Here is a 27,598-nt window from a genome sequence, read left to right as displayed (position 1 = left end):
ATTAAAAATTAAAATAGAAAATTAAATATAATTCAGGCGGCCTCTAAAATGGCGGAGACGTAACACAAATGTTAAAAGTGAAAAAAAAAAACAAACAAAAAAAAAACAAAACAAATGCAAATGAAGTATCAAGTTAAATTTTTAAAAATAGCTCTTAAATAAAAGTAATAAATATTAAAGATAATCAACATGGCGTGCAAGTTGGAGCCTTAAGGGCTCCGCCTACCCGGGACACACACGGTGCGCAGAGCTTCAGGAAAAACAACGCGATTTCATAACTACTCAAGATATCCGAGTGGGGTTTGCTTACGAAAAGCATTTAAGAGTTCGCTGAGGGCCGAAAAGTACTTTTAATTTTGGATCATGGTTTTAAACGGTATTTCTAGATGAGTTAAAATGGCTAAAGCGCATGTTTTCAGAGTAATTTTTAGGCATAAAAAAACCAGTGCAGATTCTTGAAAGCACTTAAGGGACTTGCATTACACCTTTATCTTCATTTATCGGCCATATAATGTTACGGTCACCGCTCAAATTTCACAGTTATCCTGTGACGACGAGAAGACTACGCGTCAATTCAGAGCCTTGCGCTTAGAGGCGATACCGGGCTATAAATACCATCGAGCGTCGCACTTATCATCCCGCCTCACTAACACACATACACCCCTGACGAGGCGGGCCCCTTAAGCTAAATGAAAATTAAGGGGGGGGGGGGTGGTGGTGGTGGTTTTGTCTGTAAAGTCGGTTTACGGACGATAATTTTACGTGATAACGTCATAAGAAAACATTAAAGAAAAATTGCATACTTTTTTTAAATTTTCTAATATTATTTACAGTTTTTGCAAATTTAATTTCAATAATTTTTTAAAATATAATCACGAACAATTAGTTAAAAAGCCCGCCTTAGCTTGATATTATAGAAGATTTTCTCGCACTGCGGTTGGCCGGTTCTTGCACGCTCGGCTCAGGCGGAACTTGACAAATTTTCATGTGTGCAGCCGGCGTTCATCGATTTATATGACGTTATCACGTCAAAAACATACAGCTGCGTGGCTGCTTGCATGTTAGAAGTAAAACTTTACAGAAAGAGTCACTACGGCACAGTTTCAATCTGGGTCGGCGCTGAGCTCGGTGAAAATGTCCTTGCGTGCAGTTGGACTCGTGTCGCCGCGACACACCTCGCGGGCAGTTGTACTCGTGTCGCCGCGACACGCCTCGCGGGCAGTTGTACTCGTGTCGCCGCGACACGCCTCGCGGGCAGTTGGACTCGTGTCGCCGCGACACGCCTCGCGGGCAGTTGGACTCGTGTCGCCGCGACACGCCTCGCGGGCAGTTGGACTCGTGTCGCCGCGACACGCCTCGCGAGCAGTTGGACTCGTGTCGCCGCGACACGCCTCGCGTGCTGTTTGTCTCGTGTCGCCGGCAGGTCGCCGCGACACGCCTCGCGGGCAGTTGGACTCGTGTCGCCGCGACACGCCTCGCGTGCTGTTTGACTCGTGTCGCCGCGACACGCCTCGCGTGCGCTCCAACGGCTTCAGACTCGCGCCTTGGACGAGCGCACGCGAACATCGAATTGACCTCTCTGTAGGGTTTGTAGCTTTGTAATCATAAGTCGTTGCAGTTGTTGCGAGAGCTGATAAACCTGTACATGGCCTAATGGGCGTATCTTCTTGTGGAGGGGGAGGGTTTGGTGAAGAGCTGAAGCCTGTCCGAAGTTGAAAAAATAAATAAAACAAGGAGCAAGGCATTGTTAGAGAAAATTTGTAACTAATACTCACTCATATTGCTAAAAAATTGTTTTTAATAAATATTGTTCTTGTTTACTATTGTATGGCCCTTTTGATCTTATGCCCCCGTGAAAGAGTTTGAATTCCGAAAGATGCCACCTTCTGTTTGGAGCTGGATACACTCTTTATTAGGCTGACCTGTCCCTTCCGAGGGAACGTTGTTTTTGTAGCGATATATTATAGTACTGAGTCTCGGGATGTTGCTTATTGAAAGACAAATTCTTTATACAGATGCCGTCGGAATTGTTTTTCTTAAAAAAAAAAAAAAATACCTATTCATTTTGACACTCGCAAACAAAAATAGATATTAAATTTTTTATAAGCTCTGACATGTTTGGAATATTTTGTCGGTGTTTACCGAAGTACTAACAGACGTAAAAATAAGTGCTAGGTGTAATGTTTAAAGATAATTGATAATTTAGACGAAACAAGCGTAAAAAAAACTGGTTCTGTGCGAGCGAGGTTACTCGCACAGAGACGACACCATTTGCTTTTTTTTTTTTTTAGCTTCAAAACTACTTCAGATTCCCCCCCCCCCCCCCCCCCCCTGGCACTAGCCATTAAGAAACTGCCGAATAGGGTAACACTCCACGCTTTCACAATGAAAGTTAGTTCATAAAAGGTTTGAAGTTAAATTTTGGCGCAGCTGTTGAGACACTGATACATCCTTAACTAATTTCATTGAATCACGTTAGTAGTAACATTCGTGATAGTTATTTGAAGGCACGTGCTGTGTTTTTAGACGCAGGCTTGCCTTAGAAGACGTCGACTCCTCTTTGGGCCTAGGCCACTGGCGCACGGGCTTGGGGCTGAAACTATAAACAACTTACGAAAGCACTTTCTGCTGGCAACCTGATTTCGGTTCGCGTTCCTTACTTCCACTTCGTATGTACTCGTGGAAATTTTTTTTTTCGACTGGTGGAAAAACCTTGGATCTTGTGTTGGAACGCACCCAATTTTTTTTGTCCCGTTTGGATTTGCTGCCGGGAGACCAAGAAAATTGTTTCTATTACTCCAGCTAATAAGAATCTTTGATATTGTGGAACAATTACGAATATATCGAAAACAAGAAAACAAAAGCTGTGACCAATAACAAAAATAAAATAAAAACCACATTGAATTCAACACATGCGATGTTTTTAAAACAGACGAATCGTAGTTAAAGAGGTGCGTGTGTAGTACAAAACTTCCCGAAAAGGTTAAATTTTAATTAGTTTTTTTAAAAATGTAAGATAACGTTTAAATGAGACTTATACTTAAATCTTACATTTTGTCTTGATGATTATATGTGTTTAATGTAAGTATAAGTTACCCTTTTTTGTAAGTATAAAATTATTAGGTGATCTGTATATTCGAGAATAGCTACTGTTTTTAACATTATTGACACGTTAGACAGTTTTATGTTTTCACGTAACGTTTTACAGCTGGGACTATCCTCAAATGTTTTAAATCATTGTGAGAATTGTATATTGCACCCGATGTACACGGAAGGTATTCTTTATCAACAGTGTCTGAAATAAAAAAAATACCGTATTTCGTTTATGGCTAAAGTTGCTGGTAGAAGGCAGAAACCGCGATAAAAAAAAACACGCACACACACACACACAAGCAAGCTGGGAGGCAGCACGCGATGAAGACAGGTATAGTTCCAGTGATTCGGTGGCTCCCGACATGGTTGAAGTGGCGAGGTTGAGGTGTCCATCGTCTGTCCGACCTTGTGTTTTGGTCGGGAGGTTGTTGACCCCAGGGAGGGCGACGGAATACAACCGCAGAGCCCCCGGGTCTGAAGCGAACAGCAGCTCCCCAGAACAGGTAGCCTTCTTTTCACAGACGAGAGAGCCAAACTCCCGATCGTGCATCTTCGGTTGTTTTTTTTTTTGGTTCAATGTAAAAGGTTAGGTTAGCTACATTATAAATACTTTAAAACATTGTGGACGGTTGATTTGGTTAGGATAGCTACATTAAAGATACTGTGAAATCATGTAAACGTTTTCCTAGCCCTGGATAGCTACATATTAAAAAGTTATTTGCTAAGCAACCATAAAATGATTTTACAGTATTTTTAACGTAGCTATACTTACCTAATATAACCAACCATCCATAATGTTTTAAAGTATTTATAATGTAGCTAACCCATCCCAATCGACCGCAAAATTTAATGCCACACCTGTTAATACAATGAGATGGAACGAAAAAAAAACAAAAGTGAGCAAGAACTTCGGGGAACTTCGGGTGTGGCTCTCTCGCTTGTGAAATGAAGGCTTCCCGATAGGTGCGCGAGGGCCGCGGTGACTGACTGCTGTGACTGAAGGGGCGGAGCTCGCTGACGGAACGTTCATTCCGTTTTACGACTCCGCAGTGCAGGCGAGGAAGTACATTCCTCCCCCCCCCCCCCCTTTCTCGTACTCGGCGTTCCTCACACAGGGACCTGCTCCCGACTGCCAACGACGCCGGCATGGAAATATGCAATTTAACACAAAGTGCGCATATATTTTGAAGTTATACGTCTCTAGGCGCGTTATGAGAAAGTGTTGAAAGAAAATTAATATTTTTACGATGCGCGCGCAGAATGCAAAAAAAAAAAAAAAAAATTGACAATGAAATAAAAGGCTACACGCAAATAAAAATTACGTATTTGCTTTTAAATTGATAGTGAATACTGGACCGTGTAATTTAAAACATTTATTGTGTATATTGTTAATATAAATTGTGTTTATAAACTTTTAAAAGTGTATTTTAAAGTGTGTTTTTTAAAGTGTGTTTATACAAGTGAGGTTATGTTCCCGGTGATTGATAGTGAATACTGGACCGTGTAATTAAAACATTTATTGTGAATATTGTTAGTAGAAATTGTGTTTATAAACTTTTTAAAGTGTATTTTAAAGTGTATTTATACAAGTGAGGTTATGTTCCCGTATGTGTAACGTATTTGAATTATAAGTCATTACATTATTTAATAAATAATTAAAATAAATATTTAGCACATTTATTTATTTTTAATTTTTAGTTAAAATGTATTTATTTTATTTTACTAAATTAAATAATTTAATGCACGTGTTTTTTTTTACTATTGGATTCTGAGTATTTATTATTATTATTCTTTTAATTGGATGGAGTTTATACTTTACCAACTGTATTTATAATATCACTCCAGGCCCTTAATTATTTTAATTATATTAATTATTTTCATGCATAATTAAAGTTAGTTTTTACGCGAAGTATAACTTCTAACGCGTGTACATAAAAACAGATAACGAGCGTACAGAAGTACACGCACCTTTTTTCTATGTTTCAATCATCACTAGACATTGAACAGAAATTCTGTGCCTTCGTATTTTAGAAACAATGATATTTAGACTGTTCTTGTGACACTAGCCTTTTATGATGAGTCAAGATACATTACAACAGTAAAATTAATTTTTTAGGAACTGAATACTTAAATGAGCTATGGGCATGAAATAACTACTTGGATGTTAAGTGACACATTTTTTTTTTTAAATTTTTAAGTACATTCAAAACGTTTGCGTTGATTGGCAATACAATCCTTCTTCGTTTCACCTCGCAAGTGTATGTTTTCACCTGTGAATTGGGACTGATGTGCTGTAGTATATATTTCACTTTAGTTTACCAATAAAATCCACTGTTTAAAAGTTGGTCGCTTAGTGTCACGTGGTTAGTAATAGTTACAAGAAATTCAACAGTAAATTATAGTTTTAAGTATCCATAACTCCTACACTGTAGATAAATGTCATTACTTTACAAACAGACATAAAGGAACCGAAAGTCGTCATTTTGGTTTTCATAAGTCTTTTGGCCATAGTAATTTTATATAAATTGATTTTTAAAATTTGGCTTCGTTAAAGCGCATTGTGTTATTTAATGGCACGCATGAAGTTAATAACTGGCTGCAAAGTCACTGATATTTAAATTGTAGTTTATTTTTTGGCAATGAATTCATATGTAAAAATGCTTTAACAGACTATGTTAAGGTCTTTTAAAATATATTATGATGTGATTTGATCTTTAACAAAGGTTGTTGAAACCAATATGGCGTCTTTCGGTTACTATGTCTTTCTCTTAAGGGATCTGTCAAATTAGTGGTATAATTGTGTTAGTGAGGCGATATTGTGTCATTCCGTTTCAAAAAAAACAAAAAAAAACCAGTGATCCGACATTGATGTCTCAAATTTCCATGATTTTTGTTGGGAAGTACATTAAAAATATTATTTAAAACTTTTCAGTGATTAGTTCGAATTGAATATATTATTTAAATAAAAAAATATTGAAAATTTTTGGTAAACATATGTTCATTACAATGGCTTGAGTTTTTTTTAACCATTGTATTTAGAAAACTCATATAAAGCTAATTTAAAACTCTTGGAAATAGCTGCGAGATGATGTGTTTCACAGAAACCTTTAGGGAAAAATAAAAATTCCAAAAATTAAAAAAAAAAAACACTGGAAAACATCACTTTTAATTTGTTGAAATTTTTTTTAATCTTGCAGGTTTTGTGATATGGTTTACCAACTTTCATTCTGGAACAAGAATGAGATCAAGTTTTAATAAATCATAGCAAAAAAAAATATATCAGTAAGTACTAATTATCTGGCCTGACTAACTACTATTTCAAGGTTCGTTCTTTTAATGATTCATGCAAAGAGGAATTTTGATTTAATACAATTTTTGGTATGTAAACTTAATTAAATCTGAAATATATCTGGAAAAATGGAAGTTGACTTATTTTTATTTAAAGTATTTTCAGCAAAACAGTTAAAAGATTTGCTTGATTAGGTATGCTGTGAATATTTTGCTTTGAAGGTGTTATTTAAAATTGTTTTATCAAAATTATGTGAACACTTATTTTTTCGTAACCAACAGCTGTTGGTCGCACGTGAAGATGGCTGTAGCATGGCGTGACGAAACGTCGGGCAGATCATCAGTTTTACTTTCGTGGCCTCAACGCAGAGGCCAAGAATTTGTTTATGTTGAAATTTTTTTAAAAGTTAGAAAAATAAATTGCTTCTGCAGTTAGGCGTAAATAAACATTCTATTTTTGTTCGACGATACAAGTGATTCTACTTGTGCTCCCTCTCTATATTTTATCTTCCCTTTCTGTTCGCTCGTATATTCGCAGAGAACTTATTTATTGGTTCCTCCTATAATTCTCTGCTTGCCTGGCGGAACTCTTACAATCTTGATCCTACCTTCATAAAGTTTTCACGCGTGCGCGCGGGGTTGTGTGAGTGTGAGTGTGAGTGTGAGTGTGAGACCCTTCTTTATTGCTTGTTGGAACTTCACAACGCATATGAACACTTACACAGAGTTTTAGGTTGGTGCGTAAATATTCCCGTGGAACATAAATATGCTTTGAGATACAATAATTTCACAAACGTTGTTGGTATTTATTTAAGCTTATTGGATACAACGTCTAGATTAAAAACGGATGGAAACGTTTACACTACGAACATATAACATTTGGTAACCATTATGAAATAAAAATTTCAATCTGTTCGGTAAAAAAAGAGGCTTATAATGAAATATATTGTAAAAATTAATCCCTCGAAATTCCGTTGAATTAAAATCAGCTATAAATTTTCCATATTTGCCCTACGGTTTTATGAATTGTGACACCACTCTTGAATAAAGGTAAAATGTTGCCCTTTAATTTACAAATATCAATTTTTAAAATGCTTGAAGTTTCATAGCTGTTATGCAGAAGGTACCAACTTGGGCTAGTTTTTGTTATCATTGTTCAAGATGAATTCAACTGTGAAAAGGATTTAAGATGCATATAAAATTTACTTATTTTTGGTTTGAATGGAGATGTTCTGCGCGGAACAGTTTAAAAACCACGGGGCGTATGTTTTTTTTTTGTCGGCCGAAGAGTACACCTCCGCAAGCGAGCACTGGAGCCCGGCAGTAATTCAGGTCCCTTCCCTAGCGGAGTTAATTAAGGCGTAATTGGTTTTAACGAAGGCGTGGGGCCGTGTAATGTATCGCCGCGCGCCGGCCTGCCCTCCCCCCTGAACGGGTCCCGGGAAGCCTCTTCACGTCTTGGACGGCGTTCATTATCCCCGGGATGAATGTCCCTGCTCTGGCGCCCGGCGCGTGGTTCGCACCGCCGCCGCCTGGCGCCGCCACCGCGGCCGAGAGCGGACTCGTGTTCGCATTCGGGAAGCCTTCATCTCACAGACGAGAAAGCAACACCCGAAGTTCCCCGAATATCATGCTCGCTTTTTACCCCCCCGTTCTATCTCATTGTACAAACCGGTGTGGTATTAAATTTTTTCGATCGACTAGGATAGGTTAGCTCAGAGGCGTAGCCAAGGGGGGGGGGGGGGGGGTTAGGGGTTCATCCCCCCCCCTTAGCACCAAATCTTTAATTAATTTCTTATTCATCACTCAAAAAAATTTTAAAATTAAAATTAATAAAATTTTACCATTACAATATTTAAATTTAAGTACCGAAAACTGCTAAAATAGCACTATTTTACACCTTAAAATCCAAATTTTCCCGGGGGAGGACCCCCCCACCCCCCGGTTTAATACGGGGGGGGGGGGGCCGCATGCTTCTTAACACCCCACACAAATCCTGGCTACGCCACTGGGTTAGCTACATTATAAATACTTTAAAACTATGTGGATGGTTGGTTATATTAGGTAAGTATAGCTACATTAAAATTATTGTAAAATCATCTTTTGGTTGCTTAGCAAATAACTTTTTAATATGTAGCTATCCAGGGCTAGGAAACAGTTTACATGATTTCACAGTATCTGTAATGTAGCTATCCTAACCAAATCAACCCCGTCCACAATGTTTTAAAGTATTTATAATGTAGCTAACCTAACCTAATTGACCATTAGTTATCATGAGTTACAATGAACAAAAAAATTAAAACCCGAAGATGCACGATCGGGCGTTTGGCTCTCTCGTCTGTGAAAAGAAGGTTTCCCGTTCGCATTTGGCCCTCTGTTCCGTGACTACGGAAGTTAAAAGAATTCACCCAAAAATTGGCGAATATTCTAGCAGCGTCCAGCACCAACTTGTGTCTAGTGGCGGCAATCTTAATTTTTACTGTCCTTTTGTTGGACACACAAGCTAGGAGAAAGTTTCGTCCGCATCCGACCGACAAACAAAAAGAAAAAAAAAACACCGTGATATGTCCACGCTCCAAGCACAAAACAAATGCGAAATATATACAAATGGTCCCTGAACACGCTGCATGTCAGGGTAACCCGCCTGTGTATTTGCTCAACGACTCAAATAACTCATAACCGACATAAGCATTAAAATAACTAGTCAGAAATATTTTTTTAAAAATATTAATACAATCACGCACTTAACGTTAAAACCTTATTTAAAATATTATTTAATTGTGAGATATTTTTATTTTAAATATTACTTGAAACCAAAGGAGTCGAATGAAATAAGTTTCTCTTGGGTAGCTAGAGTTTGATAACTGGCTATTAAAATTATGAAGTAAGGTTTAAAACTAAATTGCTGACGTGTACATAAATTTATTATTCTGGGAAACATTTCGTTAGTCTATTCTGGGGACATTTTATTTTCTAAGTCCTACACATTATACTGATTTTTTTCCGAACTACACCGGCGGTGCTCGGTATAAATATCTTTTACGAGAAAATAAAATTAAAACATACTTGGATTTGTTCCCTTTCAGTGATTTTTAAGTAAACTATGCACCATTAAGGGGGCGAGTGGAACTAAGACACGCCAACTTGGGGTTTCAACAGTTTTTAGACCGTAAAAACTTTCTATAAATTAATTTTCAAAATTTGGCTTCGTTGAAAGCACAGTGATTTAATGGACTACATAAAGTTAACAGGGACTGACTGCTACAAATAGTTTTTTTCCTCCGAAGTTGTTGGTGTTTAGCAATAATACTGTCAATATACGTTAATTATGTTGTGGTCTTTGAAAATCGCTTGATATGCGTTCGCTGCTTTGACGGAGGCACGCAGTCGGTGGAGATGGGTTTGTTTGCCAGTCCAAACTGTCCGCACACTTCGCGGCGGACATCGCTGTAGTTCAGGACGGTGATCCTGCTGCGGCGAGTGCGCAGGGGAGACGCGGCGGCCGTGGCGCGCGAGGGGTCAGTCCGGGACCGGCTGACCGCGGTCCGGTTCCGAGTCGCCCGACGACACCTGCCTGGCCGCCCTTGCCCTCCGGCGCCGTCATGGGGCTCGCCCTCACACAGTGTACACAGCCTCCTTCCTACCCGACGACTGCTTCTGGCGCGCAGTCTTCTCGTCGTGCGTGTGATAACTTATAAGAGTTGAGCGGAAACCGTGATTCCTTCTTTAAAAGATTCACGCAACGGGGAATTTTTGATTTAATTAAGGTTTTGTTTGGACATACGCCATTGCAGTTTTTTTGACATACGCCATTGCAGTTTTGTGCTGTTTGTCATAGAAAAATTCCGAAAATATAAAATAAAAAATGAGGTTAAATATTCACAGAAAACAAGACTGAACCAGCTGATGTCGGACAAACGGAACCAAGTATTATGGACGACACAACGATGTCAGCACGGACAAAATAAAATGTTCAACCTCTGAATGTCAGACAGCACGAGAATACCCTTGAAGGAAGTTAAGTCATGAAAAATGATGTAACAACACAGATGAACACAGCGGGCTAAAAGCGAAGAGTTGTTACAACTGGGTTGTGAGTGCAGTATGTTACCACTGCTTCACCTCGCCGCATCCCCACGGCTAGGTCTCCATGCCAGGCCGAGCGATGAAATGCAACACGTAAGCGGTCCTGCAAAGCTTGTAACTCGCTCACGAAATGCTTTGCTTGAGGTCCGGGATTTATTTTGTAGTTAATTTGTTTAGATTTTTACACTAACTTTTTGTTATTAAATAATAATGCTTTTTTGAACTCATTATTTTATATTTTGTTGATTACTTAAAACGCCTTTCTACTCATAAAAAATTCAAGTGACGATTTTTGCATGAAATAAAAATGTGCCGCATTTACTTTGGATGAGTAGTTGACAAAAACAAATTTGTAATATTTGGGGACATACCAGTAAAATCTACGCTAGTTACAGAACTAAAACATTGCAAATGAAAAAAAGCAATTCAGTTATTTGCCTATTAAATTCCAGCATAGTTAATATAGGTGTCAAAGCTCTTGAACATAGTTTCCTAGCGCTGGATAGCTACATATTAAAAAGTTATTTGCTAAGCAACCACAAAATGATTTCAGAGTATTTTTAATGTAGCTATACTTACCTAATGTAACCAACCATCCACAATGTTTTAAAGTATTATTATAATGTAGCTAACCTATCCTAATCGACCGCAAAATTTAACGCCACACCGGTTTATACAATGAGATAGAAAGGGGAAAAATAGCGAGCATGAACTTCGGGGAACTTCGGGTGTGGCTCTCTCGTCTGTGAAAGGAAGGCTTCTCGAGTCGGTACGACGGATGCGAAGAAAGCCACCTAATCTCGGGTACAGTCCGCATGGACCCCCCGAGTGTTCGTCTCTTGACAGGGATTGTACCTTGCACGTCGAGCTCGCGTGGGGGAACCAGGTTGCCGCAGCACCTGCCGCGCTGGCCATTATACCGACACTGGATCCGGGCTCTTCTCGTGTTAACTACCTGCTCCAGTACCGGAGGGAGATAGAGGAGAGCGAGAGATGAAGTAGCGGGGAGGGGGGGCAGAAACTCGATCTGCTACCGGTTGGAAGTACTAACTGTATTTCTTGTTGGACGGCTGCTGGCCCGTGTGCCGCGAGCCCGCGCCGTAGCCAAGCATACAGAGCACACAGAGCGCGGGGCAAACAGCTCCACTGGGATTCGAACCCACGAGCCCTAATCACATTATTATAAGTATGTATAAACACTGTCATCACTGACTCACTGACTGACTCTGTAACGCTGTATGAATTCTGCTTTCGTGCCTTTACACTGTACAATTTTTCATTGCTCTCTTTGCTGACCTGTTCCTCCTAGCATTGCCGCCGAGTTCCGTGGCGCAAAGATAATATGCATAGCGTCATATTTTGACGAGGCCGACAGTTTCAGCATTTTTTCCAGCGATAAAGTAGCGATATTAAATTTTTTTTAATAAATATATCATGTATATCAAATTAAAGTGGTCGTTATATTCATCATTTTTCAACTAACGTACGCTGATACGATATACACGACGCAAGGCCAATCGTTTCATCACATTTCATCAATTTTAAGACCTCAGTATTTTCATACGGTCAACTGTATGCGGTTTGAAAAGAGAATCTATAGATGCTTTACAATACACGTTTCAATGTACATAATATATTTTAATCAGATAATGTGTTTCATTATCGTACCATGGCATTTTCATTATGGCACGTAGATAACAAAACTCTAATATGGTACAAGCAGTACGATAATACCACGGTAATGTCACGTAAAATAGTTCCGGGAGGGTCGGTGCGATAAATCGACAACAAAACTGGGAATTAAGCACATGTTTCTAGACTTCGCCGCGAGAGTGCTGCAGCGTGCAGCGTGTGCGATGGTTACCTAGATCCTGTTCTTTCTCTGCCGTGCCTTAGATCCATCGGACCTTGCGTCGTCTCCATAGCAACGAAAACAAACACCACCTCAGTGGGTAACGTCTACGTGGATCTGCACCAGAGGCAAAAAATTTGCGGAAAGCTTTTTATTTCCTCACCAAACATAGTAACATGAATGTGATACCATATATATTTTGAATTCAGCGGGCAACAAGCTGTTAAAAGTGCCAGTTTCATTATTTGGCGATATACTCGTTGCGAATAAACTCACTCAATGTTATTACGCTGTCTCGTTGCTCGCTTTGGTTCAGCGAGTAATGTTGAAGATTGGTCTACTTTTCTTGCTACTCGAATTTAATTACTAAGTTTTGATCGGCGTTAAGTCTTGACAGACAGCTGAATTACAAATATTGTTTAAAACATAAAAGAGCATTGATATTGTTTAATTTAATTTCAAACGTAAATGGCTTAATAGCTTTTTGATTCGAGAACGATAATATTAAAATCGTGGCAAACATCACGTGAGCCAAGTAAACGAGAGTCACTAGTTCTGTGCAGTCTGCACTGTGCTAGCGACGTCATTCTCACTCGCACATGGGGTTTTATTTAGACGAGTTGCTAGTAAACTCTCCCAACGGTATTGACGTTGAACATCATTTAGACCCATTATCCCCATCCGTGCCTTTTACGGTTCGATCATCTTTAATTCCATTGTATTAAAGAAACCGATATTAAAGATTACAAGTGTAATTTATATCAGTAAATATATACTTATTTTTCTTTTTTGTCCTGATAAGAGTCTGCAAACAATTTGAGTTGTTTCTTTTTGACGTGACAACGTCTAATAAATCGATGAACGCCGGCTGCACGCACGAAAAAGGATGACTCATTGTCCCGTTACGCTTTGTCCCGTTACGCCCATTGTACGCTTGCGCCGCATCTCTCTCTCTCTTCTACTCGATTGGAACAACCATCGATTTGACTTTTTCGAGGCACATTAAACTTGAAACACTCCCATTCGTTTCCTACTTTTCCTATCATCGTCCTATCCTTAACAGAATAACACAGGTTGGAAGAAGTTAAATAGCAAACATGTATAAAAGTTATAGTTAAAATAATCTCTTCGTGAAAGTAATAAACATATTTGAATTAATGAGTGTAAATAAAAGCAAATTTATCAGTTAAATATTAGATTTCATTTCACTCCTTTGTATCCATACAAAATAGTGATAATTCAATAAAAAATGATTCAATTTTATTCATAAAAGTATGCAATAATTTCATCAATGTTTTGTTATGACGTTGTCACGTTATACTATCGTCCGTAAACCGACTTTACAGACAACCAATTTTTTTTATAGCCATTTTCACTCTCTTAAAAATACAGTTTAAATGTCAAATACGAAAAAGAGGAGTATTCATCCGTTCTCAGCGTACCTTTAAATCCTTTTCGTAAACAGACCCAACTCTGATATCGGGAGCAGTTTTCGAATCGGGTGGTTTTTTCTGAAGATCTGCATACTATGTGTGTCCGGGTTGACCCGTGTGCGTTACCGCGTGACGCAAAAAAACAAACGATATCACCTGCGTGCAGTTTGGTTGGACAGTAAACTCTCATGCCGCAAGACCTTTGTTGTTCATCAATCCCGGCCCAGACGCAATGACATCAGTTCCTCGCGGTCACCACCGCCGTTTGGGGACGTCTTCCTGCCTCAACCTCGCAATAGTTTCAAGTGACCTCGCGGTCTGCTATACGTGACGCGACTGTAAGGTCCGTTATACAATGGACCGGAAACGGAGACTGATCTCAACGGAATATTATACTATACAATAGCACGCAGACGTTTACGGACCCGTACGGATTAGCAGTGCTGAGCTCTTCCGCTTACGTTGCTCCGTGCGACCAATAGAAGCCGAATATTTATTTATATTTCAAATACGTTAAAAATACTAAATATCAAATATTAAACCATAAAAAAATAGACATGGTCTAAAAAAAGTTAACATAATGGCGTTTCTTTGTTCCTGTTGACCCTTAATTTATTGGGTACTTCTTTTTCTCTCTCACGTATTGAGGCAAACCATTAAGATGCAGTAACTTGTATCGAAATTCAACTTATTTTTGAAACTTTCAGTAGTATATACAATAGTTTTAATGTCACGCTGATTTTGTGTTTTATCTTGAGTTTCGACATGGGCGGAATAAGTTGCATTTCCGCGTTTGTTTTGAGTTTTTTTTTATTTGGCCAAGCCAGCAGGTGATCGTCACAGGCTTGGCCGACTCGTCAGGGTCGAATCACGCGCCTCGTCTGCCGGCGCCGTGTTTGGCCGGGGCCCCAATTGTTTGGGAAGCGCATTCCCTGTGGACCCATCAATTTCCTTTGTGTCCTCTTCCTCTCGTCACCCAGCCCCTTGTACTCTGGAAGCTCGCCCGTTAGTTTTTGTTTTCCTCTCTCTCTTCTTCATTCGATCAGTCCGTGGGCCGACATCGAAAGGATATGGCCCCTTCGTAGTCCAGGAAACGTAAGACGTAAAAAAAAGGCACAAACCTGTGAAAAAAATTGTCCAAAGTTGAATTTTTTTTTGCACAGTGGTTGTCGACTATGCTCATGGCCGGGTTTCGACCAAATTCAGTCTGGCCACGGGATAGGCATTTAAGTGCAAAATAAAATTTCGCACGATTTCCACAATGTTTATTGTGATGACAGTGTAAAAAAAAAACCATATAGTAGATTTTGAAGATCTGAGTACTGCTGTGTTTTTAAAATTTTCAATTTCAAGATGGCGAAGTAATACGATAAATTATTCAAAGTATCATATATTTCAGGCTGTTCATTTAATCACTTAAACAGCAATACTACACTCTAGACTGAATTGAATTAAAACCTAACTTCAGCGGTGCTGATACTATATCTATAAAAACAAAGACACAGCATGCTTTTTTTGCAATGAAAACGTTGAGGACGCGAGGCAGGTGAGCTGTCCATTAATATGCTTTCCATTTATGCATTTTTTTAGCCGAAATTCTCCATAAACTTACAAAAAAAACCCAGAAACGCTAGTTTACACATTAATATAAATAAATTACCCCGAGTGTTAAGATTTAAATCGATTAAACTAAGAAAATTTATTTTTAATTCTCTGGCATCAAGATAAAAAAAAAAACGATTAACACAAAACTGAAGAGCCGAGTGTGAAAAGTTTCTCCATAAATGTTTTTGCGTATTATTTTAGCTTTAAGAAGCATATTTATAAAGAGTCTAGCGCAGTCAGTTGGCTCACTAGAGCGGCCGGAGCTTCGCAGAGTATTTTATATTGCGGCGGATCTAAGCTCTCACGGACTTGAAAGTTTTCCTAACGAATTTAAATATTATAACAAACTTTTTCAGTTTTATTTAAAATGTAAAATAAGATTTGTAGGTAATAGATAGCCTTATAATTTTACAGGGACGCCCGCCATGAGAATAAAATCGATAGTTGAATACCTTCTGCATTTTCACCTCCTGATGAATAACCTTTTTAAAGGTTGGTGGTGTGTTTGTTTACTTTTCTTTGTCGGGAAGAACTGTTGAAAAGTTATTTTCTTAAGTTGGCTGAATTCATTGTTTGAGTGCGGTTTCAGACTGCCAGCGCTACCTGCGCCGCACTTCGCGCGAAATAATTTTCGCGTTGAATAATTAAATGGGGAGCATCTCTTTGCGTAAATATTGAGGCTCTACCCAGTGATAATTGGCTACGTGAGAAGCTTTCCCGGGGTAAATTTGTCTTGCGTCATTGCCAGTAATCTTGGCAAAGGTGATTAGTTGAGTCTACTTGCGTGCGGCTGACGTCTAGGCCTGCTCTTTCGAAAACTGTTCAGGGTTCGAGTATCGCGTGCTTCAGTTTTTAGTTGCATTAGGAAATATAGCTTTCTTGGAGGACATCTTTGATTTAGCTGCCTTAATGAAGCAATGTATTAATGAACGATAAAAAAAAATTAACGACGATGGTCTGTTGTATATAATGGTTTGAATAATTATGATTATTTATTTATCATTATAATTCTCGTATAAAAAAGGGGTGTATTGCAGATCACTCTTACGAGAGTATATTGAACTATTTAGCAGCGCTTGCTAACGTGAAGAGTTGCCGTTAGAGCGAAAGAGGCGGTTACTATTGAAATCTTTCGAGTTGAGGTATTGTTCCAACGAGGCCCAACGCAAGCCTTGGGCCGTGACTGTGTAACGGCTCCGCAAACAAGCAGGCGGAGATATGAGCCGGGGCGATGTTGTTGGTTTGGGTACGCGGACCTGCGCTAAGAGATCCCCGTCTCTTTGTTTTTCCTAGACTCCCGTCTCGCGGTTCATGCGCAATTATGCAAAACGAGGGCGCGCTTCGTTCGCCTGCCCTCCCGTTTCTCCCGTCTCTCCCACCTCTTCCGCCTCTCCCTCTCCCACTTCTCCCGCCTCTCCCGTCTCTACCGTCTCTCCCGTCTCTCCCGCCTCTACCGCCTCTACCGCCTCTCCCGCCTCTCCCGCCTCTCCCGCCTCTCCCGTCTCTCCCGTCTCTACCGTCTCTACCGTCTCTACCGTCTCTACCGTCTCTACCGTCTCTACCGTCTCTCCCGCCTCTACCGTCTCTCCCGCCTCTACCGTCTCTACCGTCTCTCCCGCCTCTACCGTCTCTCCCGCCTCTACCGTCTCTCCCGTCACTCCCGCCTCTACCGTCTCTCCCGTCTCTCCCGCCTCTCCCGTCTCTTTCGCCTCTACCGTCTCTCCCGCCTCTCCCGTCTCTCCCGTCTCTCCCGTCTCTCCCGCCTCTCCCGCCTCTCCCGCCTCTCCCGTCTCTCCCGTCTCTCCCGTCTCCCCGCCTCTACCGCCTCTCCCGCCTCTACCGTCTCTCCCGCCTCTACCGTCTCTCCCGCCTCTACCGTCTCTCCCGTCTCTCCCGCCTCTCCCGCCTCTACCGTCTCTCCCGCCTCTCCCGCCTCTCCCGCCTCTCCCGCCTCTCCCGCCTCTACCGTCTCTCCCGTCTCTCCCGCCTCTACCGTCTCTCCCGTCCTTCCCTCCTCTCCCGTCACTCCCGTCACTCCCGTCTCTCCCGTCTCTCCCGCCTCTCCCGCCTCTCCCGCCTCTCCCGTCTCTCCCGTCTCTCCCGTCTCTACCGTCGCTACCGTCTCTACCGTCTCTACCGTCTCTACCGTCTCTACCGTCTCTCCCGCCTCTACCGTCTCTCCCGCCTCTACCGTCTCTCCCGTCACTCCCGCCTCTACCGTCTCTCCCGTCTCCCCGCCTCTACCGTCTCTCCCGCCTCTACCGCCTCTCCCGCCTCTCCCGCCTCTCCCGTCTCTCCCGCCTCTACCGTCTCTCCCGTCTCTACCGTCTCTACCGTCTCTACCGTCTCTCCTGCCTCTACCGTCTCTCCCGTCACTCCCGCCTCTACCGTCTCTCCCGTCTCTCCCGTCTCCCCGCCTCTACCGTCTCTCCCGCCTCTACCGCCTCTACCGCCTCTCCCTCCTCTCCCGTCACTCCCGTCTCTCCCGTCTCTCCCGCCTCTCCCTCCTCTCCCGTCACTCCCGTCTCTCCCGTCTCTCCCGCCTCTCCCTCCTCTCCCGTCACTCCCGTCTCTCCCGCCTCTCCCGCCTCTCCCGCCTCTTCCGCCACTCCCGCCTCTCCCGCCTCTACCGTCTCTCCCGCCTCTACCGTCTCTCCCGCCTCTACCGTCTCTCCCGCCTCTACCGTCTCTCCCGCCTCTACCGTCTCTCCCGCCTCTACCGTCTCTCCCGTCTCTCCCGCCTCTCCCGCCTCTACCGTCTCTCCCGCCTCTCCCGCCTCTCCCGCCTCTCCCGCCTCTCCCGCCTCTCCCGCCTCTCCCGCCTCTACCGTCTCTCCCGTCTCTCCCGCCTCTACCGTCCTTCCCTCCTCTCCCGTCACTCCCGTCACTCCCTCCTCTCCCGTCACTCCCGTCTCTCCCGCCTCTCCCGCCTCTCCCGCCACTCCCGCCTCTCCCGCCTCTCCCGTCTCTCCCGTCTCTCCCGCCTCTCCCGCCTCCCCCGCCTCTCCCGCCTCCCCCGCCTCTCCCGCGTCTACCGCCTCTATCTCTCTCTCTTTATATATATATATATATATATATATATATATATATTACTTTTACAAGGATAGTCCTTGGAAACTCAATTGCAAACGATATCGCTTGTAAATTTGTAAGGCGGAGCTTTGTACCATTTTCAATTACAATGCATACCGAAGAGAATTTCCCCAAGTCGTGTGAGGCGTCGCAAAGGTTGAGTTTGATTTCGACCTGCTGTTTTTTCCTTCTCTTGTGCATAAGTTCTTGCTCGGTGGCCGTGACCGCCGGCGCATCGCGTTCTCTGCGTCGAGGGTCATGGGTTCGCATCCAACACTCCGACATTTCACGATCGATTTAATCGCGTCTGTAACAAAGTGGCTCGTAGCTCGCTGCAATCCCTGTGGTAATTTCGAAGGATCTGTACAAAACCTCGCCTTTTCTGGCTTTTAAGGGGGGCGGGGGAAGGCGTCTAACTGAACTATCATTATGGTTATTTGGGCGGTTGCAAGGATGCGCTAAGGGCGGCACTTGTCATATCATAGATTTGAGAGTTTGTACGAAGATTTAGTGCACACTGTTCGGCTGGTTTCGTAGACATTCAGCTGGAAGATTCTAGGATGCAGCAGTCACGTTGAAGGGCGTCCAAGTGATAGTTACCAAACGCTTTACTGTTCCTTAGGCAAAACGGATTGCGAATACGGCGTAGAGTTTCCTGTAAACCGTTTATTTAAAACACCCCTCGGTACTCTTTTTTTATTATTCTTAAATACTTCTAAAGTACCTGTAGTAAATCTAGATTAATATTATAACTATTTTAATCTGTAAACGCAATTCATACCTTAACCTTTTGACGTGATAACGTCTTATAAATCGATGAACGCCGACTGCACGCACGAAAAATTGTCACGTTCCGCCTGAGCCGAGCGTTCAAGAACCGGCCAACCACCGTGCGATATAATATCAAACAGGTTAAGGCGGGCTTTTTAACTAATTGTTCGTGATTATATTTAAACAAATTATTGAAATTAAATTTGCAAAAAACTGTAAATACTATTTGAAAATTAAAAAGTATGCAATTTTTCATCAATGTTTTCTTATGACGTTATCACAAAATAATTATCGTCCGTAAACCGACTTTACAGACAACCCACTTTTTTTATTGGCGCTCTCAGCTAGTTTCCTGCAGTCTTGTTCTCGATCCCTCCCCACGCAATATCTATCTCCCCATCCCTAAATGTTTTTTTTTCCATCGCAGGGGTCGTGATGGTCTGTGGCTCGCGTCTCGCGGTGGGCCGAGGGGTGGGGAGGGGGGGGGGGGGGGCAGGCAGGGGCTTAGGGGCGTGTCTGCGAGCCCCAGACTTGACACCGTGCCAGCTGCACCGCCATTCGAGGTTTATACACCCGCCGTCTGCTGGGCGCAGTTTGGCTGGCGGAGTATAATAGCTATGAAACGACCGGTTCGTGTATTCTTCGACCTCGCTTTTGCCGGATTATAAACTTCTCCGGATTATCGATCGCCCACATAGTTTAAACATGAATACAAAAGAAAAATTTACTGTTCATTAAATACAATGATATTTAAAAAAAGTTGTAGAATGCTGCTCTGTAGAAAGAAAAAAAATACAGATGAGCGTTACTTTTTAAAAAATTTCTCTGAAATAACGTCTGTGATTCATGTATCTTCTTCAGAAGTTGTTAAGGAAGTATAACCCGCAGAAAACAGTAAACTCTGTACCGAAATGTGAACCGACAGTAACGTTAAACTCCTAGCGAACTCATAAACGCCGGCGGCCAATTCCATTTGCTGGAATAAACCCGAAAAAAAAAATTCTGAACGCGACCGCGCGATTTGTGCCGGATTACAGAATGCGCCGAACCATAGAATGACGGATTAAAGACCTGTAATTAAAGAATAGGTTATTTCATTCTCTTTATCTCCTGTATTTTCCGAAAATAGCTCGTGGTTAATATCTGCAATCATGATTTAATGACCTGACAAGTTTATTTTGTTGATTTTGCGTGGATCTCGTCTGTATAGGCCGTTACTACTCGGACTGTAACAAATCGATAATAGCTTTAGAACTACAATGAATTGTTGGAGAAACTGGCAAATACTTTAAGGGCATGTTTCTTGGTGGTGGGTGTATATAATGAATTAAGATTGTAAGACTTACACTCTAGTGGTAAATGTCACATCAATGCCAACTTAAAGCTAGCCATTTTTATTTTATTGTTTTTTTTGTCATTACACTTATTCATGGAGAATTTCTAAAATTTTAACTTGACGAGTGTCTTTTTCTGCCACAAATATTTTCATCAAATATTCACTTAGTGTAATTTCATGGGTGGAAACATGCGTACAAGTGATGATACTCGGGCGCATTTTTACACCCAACACTGAGTGCAAGGAAGGCATCAAGTGAACATTTTTATATACAGCCCTTGAATAAAAGTAATGAGAAAAACAAACGAAAAACATTGTGTTATACCGAGCCGCACGGCAGTTAAGCCCGCCGAGGCGTTTCTGAAGGGGTCGTTTACCACAACGCCGAAATACCATAACGCCGAATGTCAAAATTGACCACAACGCCGACAGCTAGAAAACTGCTGTGCACCACAACGCCGAAATAACAACTGAATGAAATGGTGTGTGTTTCTTAAATGTACCTTAACGCCGAAATACCACAATCAAACCTAACCTAACCTAACCTAACTTAACCTAACCTAACCTAACCTAACCTAACCTAGTCTAACCTAACCTAGTCTAACCTAACCTTGTCTAACCTAACCTAACCTTTGTGGCAGTCCTACAATGACATTTTTCGGCGTTAGTGTATTTCGGCGTTGTGGTACACAGCAGTTTTTTCTAGCTGTCGGCGTTGTGGTCAATTTGGCATTTCGGCGTTGTGGTATTTCGGCGCTGTGGTATTTCGGCGTTGTGGTGCGTCCCCTTTCTAAAGTCGGTAGGCAGTCGCATTGCGGTGTTCTTCGCTCCCGCCCGCGACCTCCAGCGACCAAGAGCATTTCGAGATTCATGAATTCCGAGCGGGGGTCGCTATGAATCATGGCGCGGCGAGTCGCTGAAAGTTAAATTTAATATTGCGGGCGCGGCGAGCGATGACCACTTGTTCGCCCCCCCTCCTCCTCGCCTCGCGGTATGCGGGGCGAGCGAGTCTCGCTTCCCTCGTTATTACTCCGCGCGTCGCGCGCGGTGGGATATCTGCAGCGCCGCTCGCTTTATCGTCCTCCTCTGTTCGTGGCCGCGAGGGGAACCACAAAGGCCCAGTCTTGGAACGCCAGACGCAGGGAAAGTTGCAGGGCCGTGGAATGCAACCAGCCCCGGGGATCAAAACTGCAAAACTGCAAAGTAGTGTGTGAATGGCGGTCCGGAAACTGGCGCTGGCGCGTGGATTGTGATTGTAGGTCCGCCATCTTGGATTGTGACGTCACGGTGGCCATCTTGGACTCAAAAATTTCCTGTTTTGAGGAAAAATTTCTCGTTTTCTTCCACAAAAATTCGAAAATTCGGATTTCGAAAAACCTAAGTCGTTTTGCCTTAGAAACCACGAAATTCCTAAAAAACGGCTTAAGAATCCATGTCTACAGCCTCCGATAAACCATTTCTAGGAATAAGGATATCATGACCGCCATCTTGGATTATGACGTCACGGTTGCAATTTCCGTTACGGCTGCCATCTTGAAAATCATTATTATCCGATTTTAATGAAAAAATTTAAAATTTATAAATAATTTAAATAATACAATTTTAATAAAATAATTTAAAAAAACATACATTTACGGCACGGAGCTCGGAGTCCTCGGTTCGAACCCGGTGAGGGCAAAAAAAAATGGCGACCAATCCTTCCCTCACTTTGGCTGCTGGCAGACTGACCCCGCCACTTGTTTCATAGCATATATATCATCAGGTAGTATGACGTCATGTCCGCCATCTTGAAATTTGGACGTCATCTTGGAAATCTGTAATTTTTATGTTAGAAAATCGGGAAAAATTCCAAAATTCATTATAAAATTTACTTTTTAGAATACTGATTTATTAGATCGATTCCTGTCCTTGGTTCTAAACCGTTAAGAGCAAAAAAATAAAAAAAAAATGTCGATAGTTCCTTCCTCCATGGAAGCTACCTAGACTGACCTCACACCAATAACAAGGTATATATCGTCAGCTGGTATGATGTCATGTCCGCCATCTTGTCTTCGTCCGTCTGCGTGTCGATGTTTATTCACTTTCCAGTTGGAACCCTTTTAACTTCCCATCATTCTTTGCTGATAACGAGAAGGCAGACGCTTGTAGAGCGTTATCAGTAGTTTAGGGGTATTTAAAATAATTTCATCATTCAGTCAACACACATGACGTTAAAGAAGCGTGAGTTTTCCCGCCTAAGTTTTTTTTTGTAGCGCGACGCAGAATAGAATTTCGTACTGCGATTGCGTGTGTTTCATAAACGGCGGCCGACCCCAAAAGGTGTGGGAGTGAGTGACTTTCGTGCGGACTGCAGGCACAGAATCGGCGCGATGGTCCGTGGAGCACCTTCTCCACCCCCCCTCCCTCATCCATTGTCCCAGTCGCCAGCCGCGCGAACATAAATTACCGCCGGACGTGAAAAGCTCGCGCCCCGGGCGTGAACCTAATCGTATAATGCATTGGGTGCCGAAAAAGGGAGGGGGTTTGGGGGTTGGAAGGGGCCAGGGTCGCTCGAGCGGGTATCAACCGATTCTAGTTCGTTAACCGCGCCCCCTTCTGCACGGGACCCGGTGTGGTGTTGGCTGCAGAAGAGGGGCGGGAGCCTGGAGCGGACTGCCGTATAAATTCGCGGGCCCTCGCCCAATGGGTACAGTCCGGTCCGGAGGCGGGGAACCACCAGCTCGCAGCGCCAGGGACCTTCGGGGTTTACGCAACTGGGGCACTGAGTTCCAGCGCTCGGAAAACGGAGCAGGTTTTTTTTTTTTTTTTTTCCTGCGCGGGAGACAGGGAAACAGAGCTCAATTCTAGAAACGTCGCGACCTTTTGGTCTTAGGAACTCTTTTTTAAGCTGGATTCACACCGACGGACGCAGTCGAATCAGATCACGATTAAATCACCGTCCATTCACTTGTGACCAGTGCTGCGTGAGAATACTCTCGTCCAAAAACGTAGGAAGCTATCTTGACTTGACCGTCTCTGACCTGTCTTCTGATCTGACCGAGCCCGTTGGTGTGAATCCAAGCTTTACTGCGCACATTTGCGCCCAAACTGTTAGAAATTTCACCCTGAATTTACGAAGAACTCTGGTTAAAAATTATCCACGGGTCTTCGTAAATTCACGGTACTGAGTTAACGTATTTTCTACATGAATCAACAATAATTATCTTATTATTTTAACCAAACATATCGTTGAGTATACACCAAGCAGCCTTATTTTTTCCCCTCCCACGCTTGTATTTACCCTGTTCACGACGAAACCCACTATTTGAAGTCGGAAACAGGGGTAGTTTCTACGAAGATCAAATTATCTGAGATTACGGTAGAATTCGTTTATTGCAGGTTAGTTCTTTCTTTGAAATATCAGTAAATTTACTGTAATTTCTAACAATGCAGTAGAAAACCAGTACATATTGGTCTAGCTAAATTATTAGCTATTAAAACATGCCACTATGTATTCAAAAGTCCGTGAAAATGAATGTTAAACTATTCCGGTGTTTTTAAATCATAAAAAAACATTAGCAAATGATCCAAGTTCTGTTTTTTTTTTTTTTAGCTAAGATTACATTTTAAAATAAGGGTTTATAACTTATTATAAATAAAGTTATTTTACCGGTAAACTCGTAGAATGCAATGGCAATATTCCTTAAAAATGCGATGACTATTTGGCCGGTAATTATAACTTTGCTCCAGGCTGTTTCAGAATAAAAATTTCGAGATTTATTCGAAACAAGGGACGTAGTAAAATATTTCAAAATTATGCGGATGTTTTTGAAGAACCTCGCCCCTCGAAATAACGCTGTTCGATTTGACCTGTTTTGAAGTAACGACGCCAATAAATTACTACATGGTGTGAAGTAGCGCGGTCGTAGATTCGAAGTAGCGCTTTTTTTCTTTCTTTTACTGAAAAATTTATTTCCGTGTGCGCACAGTGGCAACGACACTTTTGTAGCATTAAACCACAACGCAACGGATTAATAATGTCACGAATCAGCAAACAATTTGTTGCTTTTTCCTTAGCTATCCGCTTCCGTCATTGCGTATTCATATCCGACGACCGTTCTGTATGTCAGCAGCAGCTCTGGAGAGAAAAGCCAACGGCTTTCAGGGCTAGGGTGTGTTTTGTGGCAAATCCTGGCAGACACACATTTAGTAAACAACGGAGTCTGGAAATACATGAACAAGGCTAAATAAATGTGAGCGAGTCCTACAGTACTCGCCATTGATGTGTGGACATTGAACCTCGGTAACGAGCAAACTCGTTCTCATGTTGTTCATTTTGCAAAAAATACGAAACTCGGTCGCTAAATTTAACGTAGAATTCTTTAAAATAATTCCGAGCATGATATATACACTGATGAATAAAATAGTCGCTTTTCAAATACCAAAATATCTAGATGCGAATTTACACACATACTTTCTGCGCCCGCCGCTAAAATTATAAACTTTGCTTACCACCATTAGATGCAGATAACAATTAGCAGCACGAAACAACATTAAATGTCAAACTTTTAGAAACGGCTCCGATAAAACCCCGGGTTTGGACCTGAAACTCTTATAAAAAAAAATTGATCGGCGCTGTTTTGAATCGCGCTGTTTTTTTGGAACGAATTAGTTCGTTACTTCGAGGGGCTCGTATTGGGTTTTTTTCACTTCCATATAACGGACATGAAGTACCAATAATGATCAAGGTGATAGTATGAAAACGATTTATTAGACATTTGGCGTAATCTAATTATATTTGTCCTGTTAGTCCTTCCTCTTCAATACTTTTTTTTTTGACGTGACAACGTCTAATAAATCGATGAACGCCGGCTGCACGCACGAAAAAGGATGACTAATTGTCCCGTTACCATATTGTCCCGTTACGCTCATTGTACGCTTGCGCCGCATCTATCTCTCGATTGGAACAACCATCGATTTGACTTTTTCGAGGCACATTAAACTTGAAACACTCCCATTCGTTTCCTACTTTTCCTATCATCGTCCTATCCTTAACAGAATAACACAGATTGGAAGAAGTTAAATAGCAAACATGTATAAAAGTTATAATATAGTTATAATAATCTGTTCGTTAAAGTAATAAACATATTTGAATTAATGAGTGCAAATAAAAGTAAATTTATCAATTAAATTGTAGATTTCATTTCACTCATTCTTTGTATCCATACAAAATAGTGATAATTCAATAAAAATGATTCAATTTTATTCATAAAAGTATGCAATCATTTCATCAATGTTTTATTATGACGTTGTCACGTTAAACTATCGTCCGTAAACCGACTTTACAGACAACCATTTTTTTTTGTGGTGTGGCGTGACGTGGTTCGCTCGGTGACAGCTGCCCGCGCGATCGCGTACAGCGGACAGACGGACACGCGAGATCGGGGACAGCGGACAGACGGACACGCGAGATCGCGGACAGCGGACAGCCGGTCGGCACCGCGTCCGACCGCAACGCGCCGACGGACAGATGAACACCCCCCCCCCCCTCTCCGACCGAAAACTGCGCTGGTGCGGTGAATCAGATTGAGGGAAAGTTCGTATCGCTGTGTTTAACAGCGTGGGTCAAAAGTACGGCTATGATTTAACTTTAAATGTCAACTACGTGAATAAGCTTACTTTTAGCCCACATGTCGTCGCAAATGCAAAAAAAAAAAAAAAAAAAACCAAAACCAAAACAAATGAACAAAAATTGTAATTTCGTGCCTCCGCCTTATGCCCTTGTAGTAAAGCGACTTCTATGTTACAACAACACACATAGCCATATCTCAACCAAGAACTAGATATGCAAATTAAAAAAAATAAATTATATTTTTCTAATTTGACTGGAATAAAATATAATTTTTAAGAAATCTTACATAAGTGTTTGTAAAGTTGGAACTGAAAAGAAAAATTAATTTAAATACAAGATTAAGTATAAATTTTCTTCTGAAAATTTGTGTATAACAAAGCCAAAATTTAATATTTAAAAGAAAAAAGTACAAGTAAATTTGTTACAACTTAAATATTTAAGAAATCTCTTCATCATTTTTTTTTGTAATTTTTCAGGAAGCGTAACTACATTTTTTTAGAATAAAAATTCTAAAGATCTCTGTTGAATTGTTTTATGAAATATAGGAATAGGTAAATTTGTTTTGTGTTAATGCCTTGTATGATAATATTATGGCTAGATATTTGAACTGATTTTTCCTTTCGATGAGTACCCTTTATTGCAGACAATCTGTTAAAATACGCTTAGAAGTGTGAAAGGTTCCTTGGATGGGTACTTATTTTTTTATAAGTGGATTCGTAGACCAAGTGTTTGAATTTTGAAATTCGTCGTGACTTGACGTGTCGGGTTGTTTGCGGGTTTGTCCCGGGCGGTGTGCGCGTTCGTGGACGAACAGAAACGAGATTCCGAGCGTTGGCGCGCTGACGTCAGCGGCAGTGTTCCTGACGGGTGTGGGAAGGCGGTCTCCCACCTGGGCCCTCAAGGGGGGGGGGGGATGCTAGTGTCGACCCGACGGAAGGTTTCCGCGCGGGAGTTAGACAGGGCGGAGTTAAACGCCCCCCCCCCCCCCCCCCCCCCCCCGTCTGACGTCTACCCCGTGCGGTGTGTCAGAGGTGTTCATTAACTGTCCGCCGTAGTTTGCAGCTACTCCTACAAGTTCCACGCGGTTACGCTTAACTGTTGTCCTTAAATTTCGATCAAACGAAGTTGGGGGGGGGGGGGGGGGGGGCGGCGTGGGGATCGAAAAGAGAGCTGTGACTTTTGTATTAACATGTAACTTTCTTATTGCGTTTTTGTGCAAAAATATGTAACCAAGTTCCTGTAGTGAATGTGGAAATGTCATTGAATGTGCTAAAGAGATAAAAAAAAACCACGTGATGGTAAAATAAACAATCATGTTTCGGAACGATTTTGATTTTTTTCTTTCAGAACATGCAGGGTTATACAGTTGCTTGCCTTTTATGAAACTAGCGAAGTGAGGGCTTCACCGCTGGTTCAAGTTAATCTTATATCTAAAATTGTTCAACTACGAT

General features: G+C 41.9%; 1 protein-coding gene across 2 annotated transcripts in view; it reads left to right on the top strand.

Annotated features, from left to right (window-relative positions):
- LOC134532559 (homer protein homolog 2-like) overlaps window positions 1-27,598 on the top strand; it is a 144,091-nt gene that overhangs the window by 33,412 nt on the left and 83,081 nt on the right. The gene's annotated exons all lie outside the window — the stretch shown is intronic.

This window comes from Bacillus rossius, chromosome 6, assembly GCF_032445375.1.
Source record: "Bacillus rossius redtenbacheri isolate Brsri chromosome 6, Brsri_v3, whole genome shotgun sequence".
In the NCBI taxonomy this organism is placed as follows: Eukaryota; Metazoa; Arthropoda; class Insecta; order Phasmatodea; family Bacillidae; genus Bacillus; species Bacillus rossius.
This window is presented reverse-complemented; position numbering and strand designations above follow the sequence as displayed.